Below are 8,360 nucleotides of genomic sequence, written 5' to 3' on the forward strand. Positions count from 1 at the left end.
CTTAATATGTATAAAAAAAAAAATACCATAAGTGTAGAAAAAACAATTTACTGGTAAAGTCGTACATTCAGTTTATGTATGTAAATTACATACATACATACATACATACATACAGTAATCAAACTATGAAAAAAAGCTTTTTATGAGGTTAAACTGCAGCCGTTCTTTACCTCATCCATGTTCAATTTCCCATTTACTACTGTATGTGCTGCCATGTGTTTCTAATTAACTGCTTAGACGCACATAAGCAAACATCTTCTCTGTGTTGAAGACGTTTTCACAGTAGACTATTGCAATCCTTCATTTATGACAACTGGTGTTTTGAATAAAAGCAGAAGTAAAGATGTTGCACTGATGTGTAACTCATGTGTATGAATCACTGGTGAACGTGCAAAACTGTGTGGATTCATCTATATTTAGGCTCAGTTTGCACAATGCAGACAGTCATGTGTATTTTAGAGCCTGTAATCAAAACATACTCTACAACATACATTTTACTAAACTGTACCATGCTATCTTCATTCATTTACAGCCAAAATTGTCTTATAACACACACAAAAAATATAATTTTGCCTCTTTGTCTCTTACTGTGTTAAAGTATAATGGTGGAATAACGAAATCCTCACAAATGCCAAATTGTCAAATCTTCGTTTTTGTTTTCTTCTACTCTAAGTTACAAAGAGAACAGTCTTTGGCTCGTGTTCATAGCTGTCCGAGGAAGAAAACTGACTGAAGTGTGCAAAAACCAAGTGAAAATTGTTCCACAGCTTTCTAAACATTATATTTGAATTCATTCTCTTTATTTCTGTTTTACAATTCATGCCTATCCATCTTTCTCAAGCGTTCTGTTTCACCGTTTTTCTCTTAACCCAATGATCGCTTTACATGGACGCACCTTTGTGTTCTTCAGACACAAGTGCTTCAGTCACACAAGGCTTGCTTCTTCAGCCCACTGAAGAGCACCTTTACGTTCATTTGTGAACGTGTCAACGTCAGTACGAGGAAAATATTTTTTACCCTTCAGAGCACTTCACACTGCAGATTTGCAGAGCGACAGCAAACGTGAGGGTGGCTGTGGAGAGGGAGGAAAATAGCTTCAGGATAGAGGAACATAGAAAGAGCAGAGAAGACCAAAAACACCAGGAGATATTCCTGATTTTGAAGGGTCATCCTCTCAAAGACTTTAAGAGCCAATCTGATGGATCAGGGGAGATTTAACCTGGACACTGATAGAAGAGACCACAGGTGGCAAATACGCCTCTTATACAGAAAGGTGCTGCTGAATTACTAATGAGAATTTGTTACAAATGCAGCATCCAGGTGGAATGATAAGCACAGGAAATGCACAGAAGGTGGAGCACCCATAATGACGCCATGTGCCCATTAAAAGGCTTTTAGGACTTTAGTCATCTAATGTTTATACCAGGAACCACAGAGTTTCAAACTGGCAGATCTTTGTTGTATGTTTTTCACACTCTCACCTCGTCTGTCTTTCTTCTCTGTAAACTGTCAGCAAAAAATGACTGAAACTATCTTTTAATAATTCAGTATTTTCCCCAGAATGAGGGCACCAGACTTGATGAGCAGCATCCACAGATGTTTCTTCTCATCAGCACTTTGAAAGTTGTTGACCCTTCTAGCCATCCTCACCTGTGTTCATACGCCTCTACAGGATAATGTGGCCAGTGCTCTAACTTGTGAGACAGACGTGGGTGTTTGAATTTGAGAGTAGATTCATGATGCTAATGAACAACACATTTTAGCATCCTTTGACCTTACTGCATCATACATCTTATCATATGTCAGCCATGGGATTTTCTTTAAATACCTTCCTATTTAAGTCAGAGACACTTGCCTCAATGAATTAACCATTTTTAACAAACGATTATACAGTATACTTATTCTAACCCCCCTTAATTAACACATAGATGAACATTAAATCTTGTTTAAATCAATGGTGTGAGCATGTCAGCAGAATAATACTGAGAATTGTCAGTGGCTGTGTTGTTACACCTGCAAGAATATAACTGGACATTGCTAGTCAGCTGATAAATGAACCAATGATTGGAAAGCAAAGATGAAACGAGCAGGACTTAAGCGCTCTGACTGAACTGACTGAAGCGCTCTGCTTCATTTAACATGCATGAATAAATAAAAAATACTGGAAAGTTACAAGCCAGAACAAATGTCTGTCGCTAAGCATACAAACCCAGGCGTCCTGCTGCCGCCTTGAATAAACTCTCCTGACGTTTCCATCAAGAAATATCCTTTATCTAATCCTCTTAGCATACACTGCAAAGGAGAGACCCCTTTTCACCCTGAAAGCCAGAGGTGAGTGAGTTCAGGGCAAACAGGCCACTTTCAAACTCTCAACTATTATCTCTACTATTAATAACTAAGATAATAGATATTTTGTATGCTTTTATGCAGCCTCTTTTCTTTGTGGAGCTTCCCTGAGATTGTGTATCTTTAGACTGATTTTAGATATCATGTTGTATATTTATTTATGTATTTATTACCAATTCCGCATATAGCTTTTAAACTTATAGCATTTGATTGTTTTTTAGTTTTTTGATTAACAGTGTTTTGTGAGAGTTTTTCATTCTCCTATCCATTGTGTGTATCGACTGATGTAGGTGGCAAATGGTTAAATAAAGTTGAATTGAATTGAATAACGTGGACTCTTCAAACAATATTAAAACACACTTTCATGACTTCGTTTAAAGCATTTGTTTTTATTATGGTGCCACTACGTGCAAACAACTCGACAGGTCTAGTTTACGGGCTTTTAAACGTAAACTGACATCTGATTGCGAAGATTGTTATTGATGTTTGCTATATTTTTATTGATTTCTTTTTTTTATTGTTTGTTTTCAAATATGTGCACTCACTGGAATATAGCATGGATTTTATCCTGGTGAAATAAAACAAGCTGAATTGAATTTTAAAACACATATGAAATGAAAAACATGTAAAAATGTATCTCTACTGAGAAAAAATGTCTTTGCCCTCTCTCCGCCACCATGAATGTGCATTTACCAATTACACTGCAAACTACATTTTTTATTGGTTGAGGGAAATAAAATATACACCATCCAGTGTGGCACTAAGCAGGCCACCAAACACATAAACACATCAAGTGGACAGGTTCTTTCCTCTCCGGCCATGTTGTTGCCACAGTTCAAGGTCAATTTCAAGTTGGTAGCAGGTTTGCCAAGTACGGTTCAGGAATCGTTGTGCAGGCTCTTAGCTCAACTTCTGAGCGTCCACTTTCAGTTTTCAGTTAGCACACTCTCAAAGCCCCAAACTCGAAATTTCCCTCATGTACTCTGTGGGATCCTTCTGCAATTTTGTCAGGGGAAAGGAGAAAAATAAAAGGATTTCCACATGGTGATTTTGGCCACACTGGTTTCTACAGAGCTCAATCATTGCAAACCACTGATTGTGATGTCAGTCTCGTATTCTCCAGAGAGATCACTGCCAAATTTGACCAATGGATGACCTCAAATTGCCCCTCTGCTACGTCTGCTGTTGTACTGGAGAATTCCCCATGTACGAATTATAAGACAGTCGTTGCCTTTCAGCATCCAGTGTCTCTACATCCTTTTATCTTTACATTTCAATGCAAAATAAACACCACTGGACATGTTCTAATGCTGCTACAGCTACACAGTATGTTTTTTTTACAGGATTGTATTCTAACAAGGCTGTGAAAGCTGTCCAAGGCTAATACGCAAACTCCCACCTCTGCTCGTCAGTGTGCTATTGTCATTACAAAACCACATATAGATTCTAAGTCAAATACAGCAGCGGTCTGGAAAGACATAACATAAGTCAGCGGCATCTCAAAAAAAGACACTAGAGACTAAACACATGGAGCAAATCAGCTGAGATCAAAATTGTTTGTACATGTGGTTTTCTTTTCTCCACTTGTGCCAAAAAATCATTTCACAGGTATTTTTGGTGAGGGGAAAGGCATACTGCTGTCAGTGAAGCGACAACCCTGCTGCGTTAACCATGCACAAGATACAATTATAGAGATGATAGAGATAAAGATGCGATGTTAATAAAAACACAAGTCAACATTTTCAAGTAGAGAAAAAGAAAAGATGGGTCCGATTTAAGATGTTATCCTGTTGTTTTCTTTTTCAGTTTGATGTAAATGACATTGAACCAAAACAGACTAAGAGAAGGAACTGCAGAGACTTTCCTGTATTTGCACAATCACATAGAGAAATAAAATAATGGGTAACATATTACAACACCAGAGAGGTCAAGACTGTTTCCTGGTCTACATCATTACGGACTCTGAACATTACAGAGTCAGGATACTTTGATGCAGTTTAACATATACCACCTTGTTGTTGGGGTTAATGTTTGTCTTGTTTCTGTGGTAACCTAGGAAACAGAGAAAACAGATCACTGTAGTTCACATAGCTTCAGAAGTACATGATAGAATTTGTTTCCACTATCTAAAACATTAACTGTATCCTGAATCGGAGGTTTCAGTTTCAGCACCACAAAACCAAAGAGCAGGAGTTTTGTTTCTCCAAACTCAATAGACCAGAATGCAGTGCAGCTACAACTTGCAGGTTATTGCAGGTGTTCTTCACATCTTTATGTTCTTTATAAGCTTCTGGGAAACATTGGTCAGAAGTAAAGTAGAGAGGCCAGCAGGAGGTGAAGTAGATTACAATACTTCATCATAAAATAACAGCTGGAATGCAGTGAACATCACAAGCAGATGATATCTAAATGTGTAAGATTATGCAGGGGTGCATTTATACTGGAACATGTCAACTCCACTGATCAAACTGTAATTCTGATAGTATCATGAAAGACTCAGGTAGAAATGAGCACAGCCTTTACATTCATTGGGGTTACTTAAAGGCCACCAAGTGTCAGACAACAGCAGCTCACATTTTCAGTGTGGACTCAAAAAGTAAAAGCAGCTGTAAAATCAATATTTTTATAATAATAATGGATCAAATGACTTCAAGTGATGTGAAAGGGATTGTTTGTAGTGACAAACTCATAAATAATTAATTCAGAAACTCAGCATCTTTCAACTGGTTGTTTTGGTTTTTCGACCTGCAACTTTACTGTTTTGGTTCAGTGCCGTCATCAGCACCGTTTCTCTTTTTCAGGCACAGCAGGCCTAAAAGCCAAGTGTGCACTACCTGTCTAGCACAAAACAGCAAATAGACAAAGTTAGCAACAAACTGGTGAACAGGGTGGAACATTTAACAACAAAAATCTCCACAAATATTTCCTTCAGGAGCTGGTGGGGACTAAAACAGAGCTAAAAGGAGAATTACAATCACCATATGGCCAAAAACACAACTCCAAATGAATGCCAATGTTTGTGTAAATAATGTTTGTTGTTTACAAGTTGGCCATATCAACTTACAGTAAAAGGTAATGATATGTCAATGAGTGTTTCTTTGGGGTCTCCTTTACTGCGCTGCCCTATAAACTAGAGTATTATGGAGTGTCTTGAACTTTTTATGTATGACAGAGTGCTTTGGTCTACTTTTGGTCTACTGCTCAGGTTACATATCATGCCTGCATTAAGGGGATTTCATGATATTCCTCGAACAACTTGCAGGCCGTCCATGTACTGACTGTACATAGTGTCCGAGCTGGAGTCGTCCAGCATTAAGGCACCTAGCTGTCGTCTCTCTCTCACCACGTTCCCCTGACCTTTGTTTGACTACGTATACCATCTCTCAGGATGATCTCAAATCTAATCATGTAATCCAATTAGAAGAACCTCATTACTTTGAATCGCCTGCAGAAGTAAGGCTTTGTCTCAGGTCTCATTACGTGACATTTCTTCTTCCATGAATGGAGTCTGGTTTGCTGGCAGCAGGATGGTTAACAGTGGTTCATTTGAGAAAACAAGCCCACAACTCTTTCTCCTTATCAGAGGAGTATGAGCTATCTGTCAGCGGCAGACATTTCATAACTTAAAATACAGAATTTCTAAAAGTTCCTTTCTAAATAATCTCTTTGAAACATCTAATGTTACATTTCTTTTTGGGACAGTGTCAGTGTTGATTAAATTCTTTTTGACACTGCAATATAATATAAAGTGTTGCTGTTATTTTGTGTGTGTGTTCGTTTGAGACAAGAGTTGCATTACACCGGCAGAGCATGTGGTTTCAAACTTTTCTGTGAGTCACATCTGATTACCCTGAAGAAAAATAATGTGGCATGTTTTTCTTGTTATCCCATTTAGCATTGTTTGGACAAAATTTCTGGAAACACTGGTTTGTCTTTTTGGAAAGATTCTGAGACCGTTTGTGCATTTGAAAGTATGTATCATTTGCCAAAGGAGAAACACATTGATTGAAACAGGCTTTTTTTTGTTGACATCACAGTGTCTGCTTTTGTTTTGGCGTTGTTACAGGTACAATCCACATAATACAAAACTCATAGCCTTGACAGTTTATTGTTCGGGAAATGTAATTCCATTTTTCATGTGCACTTAAGGGAGTTCTGGATCAATTGCACCTTTTGTGGAGCTGCTGGGGGTTTGATGTCATACTCAAGGACAATTCAGACATGGTGGTTCTCTGGAGATGCAACAACTTGAACCTCTTGATCCTGTGATTGCAGGGCAGCAGCCAGATAAATCAGGTTAATTTTATGTGGCTTGAGTTTTTAGTGCCAGATTTCCTACATTAAAACTGACTTGAGCTGTTCAGAAATGTTTTCATCTTGCACTGCTGATCATACAAATTGCTTACACTGACATCTAAAATGTATGAAGTTATTTACATATTGAATAACATTTATGCCGTGAACACAGTTGATCTAGAAAGGCTATGAACCTAGGGAGTGACCTAAATATTCAAAATGTCACTTAGGATGATAAATGTACTGCCTGTGTGCATATTTAGAACATTTTATATGTTTTCCAGATCCTGCATTTGTACTTCTGTTTTACTGTATATCTAAAAATACTAAAAAGTAATAAAAGGCAAAATGCAGGATCTGAAACTAATGAGGATGACCATTAAAACTGCAGTAAGTTCTTTCTGCAGTGTTTCCTTTTCACTACCACATTTAATCCCTTTATTGTGTACAATATGCTAAGCCTCTTTATATCCATCACTGTATTATCATCTTCATTAGCTAACAGACAGATGTATTGGCAGACGCTGTCATGTACCGGTGAGCATGTTGTTTACCACCACAGTCAGCAGGAAACGACTTGCTCTTGATCTCTAATCTAATAAATGTGAAATATGAAGCTGTCTGGGTCTGTCAGGAGGTGTTTCCTCCATCTTTAGTGTGTTTGTCTGTGTGTAGAAGACTTATCAGGTCCCATCAGGAAGTGTCTCCCCATTTATTGTGTCCCAGTTAGTGTAAACAAGTCTCCCCATACCTCACAGAGCTGTTCAGACAATTCCTCTGTATCAGTTTGACATGACAGTTAATGGACCAAAATGCACCTAATATATCATCCAGTAGCTCTACAAGAAGTGGACAAATGAGATCTTTCTTCCTCTCTTCTCCTCTTGTTCTCTGTCTCTGTTGCTGCCTTATTGTTCTGTTGGCCGTGTTGACAGAACAGTTAATACCAAGCGGATCAGGTTCATCTAAGTCCATAAATATCACATTTCCCGGTTGATTTTGTGCACTTTAGCTCAAGGCCAGTTCATTTAAACTCTTCTGGGGACATAAAGTTAGGTTTATGAGTGTGTGAAGGAGAGAAGAAGAAGAAAGAGTTGTAAAGGCATGTTTTTTCTGCAATTTTCAGTAAAGATTAGACATATTCCAAAATTGCATGACAGTAAAATCTCCAACTGCATTTCATTTCCTCCCTTCTGGCAAAAAATCAAAACCTGACGCAAACTTTTAAACTGTTGGATGCACTGTCGAGGACCTTGACGCAGAGCAAACAATGAGATGATGCTCTCACAAACAGAAAATACCTGAACAGTCAAGGACTGCAAATGGTATACAAACTAGAGAAGAGCAGAGGAGAGAAGATTAGAGGAAATGATGAAGAAATGAATGAGAGAGAGAATAATATTAGAAAAAAAACTAAAAGAATATTGTCCTGAACTTAACTCTGAAATATAAAAGTCAGCATAATAAATTGAAACATACAGGAGCGTTATACTGTACTAAATTCAGTAACGTTAGCTGAAATAATTGACATAAAGAAAAGCAGAGGGGGAAATCCAAAGAAAACAGAACTGAGACACAGAGAAAGAAGTGACATGTGGAATCAAATCAAGAGACGATATTAGAGTACAGAGAAAAAAGTAAGATTTTGTCTGGAGTCTGGAGACAATTTCATAGAGCGCTGTGAGCCAAGTGAGAGAGGAGGAATGAAGGGGGGGGGG

Source organism: Siniperca chuatsi, linkage group LG15 (assembly GCF_020085105.1).
Source record: "Siniperca chuatsi isolate FFG_IHB_CAS linkage group LG15, ASM2008510v1, whole genome shotgun sequence".
In the NCBI taxonomy this organism is placed as follows: domain Eukaryota; kingdom Metazoa; phylum Chordata; class Actinopteri; order Centrarchiformes; family Sinipercidae; genus Siniperca; species Siniperca chuatsi.